The sequence below is a fragment of the Seriola lalandi genome, unplaced genomic scaffold (genome assembly GCF_002814215.2).
Source record: "Seriola lalandi dorsalis isolate HSWRI2012SDOR001 ecotype SW California unplaced genomic scaffold, Sedor1 jcf7180002024196, whole genome shotgun sequence".
Taxonomy (NCBI): Eukaryota; Metazoa; Chordata; class Actinopteri; order Carangiformes; family Carangidae; genus Seriola; species Seriola lalandi.
In genome coordinates, this window is record NW_019494844.1 from 1 (window position 1) to 372 (window position 372).

Below are 372 nucleotides of genomic sequence, written 5' to 3' on the forward strand. Positions count from 1 at the left end.
GGGGAGAGCGCGAACGCAGTCCCCCACTACCAGAAATTATGCAGTCGAGATTCCCACATTTGGGGAATTCGCAGGGGTCAGCACAACCGGAGTGCAATGGCTGAGCCTCGCCCTGGGTGAACCACCTTCATGATCATGGTATCTCCCCTGCCAGGTAAGTATGAGTTGTACAGCTCACAGACAGGGGAGTCTTTCACAGACAAACCATGATGACTGATGGGGCTGACAAATTACAAATCAACAAAACAAGGCGCAATAGGGGGCTGTGAATCTGCAGGAATTCAATACAGACAATACTATGTTGCACAAAGGCTGAAAAAGATTATTTACATTTTATTTGATACATAATGACTATATTTCCCATCATGCAAT

The 372-nt window shown here is 46.0% G+C and overlaps 1 non-coding gene across 1 annotated transcript; it reads right to left on the bottom strand.

Annotated features, from left to right (window-relative positions):
• LOC111645859 (U1 spliceosomal RNA) lies at nucleotides 1-162 on the bottom strand (the record flags this gene model as incomplete). Its single annotated transcript, XR_002759906.1, has 1 exon — nucleotides 1-162. It is a non-coding gene; the product is annotated as a U1 spliceosomal RNA (small nuclear RNA).
• Between the last annotated feature and the right edge of the window lie 210 nt (nucleotides 163-372).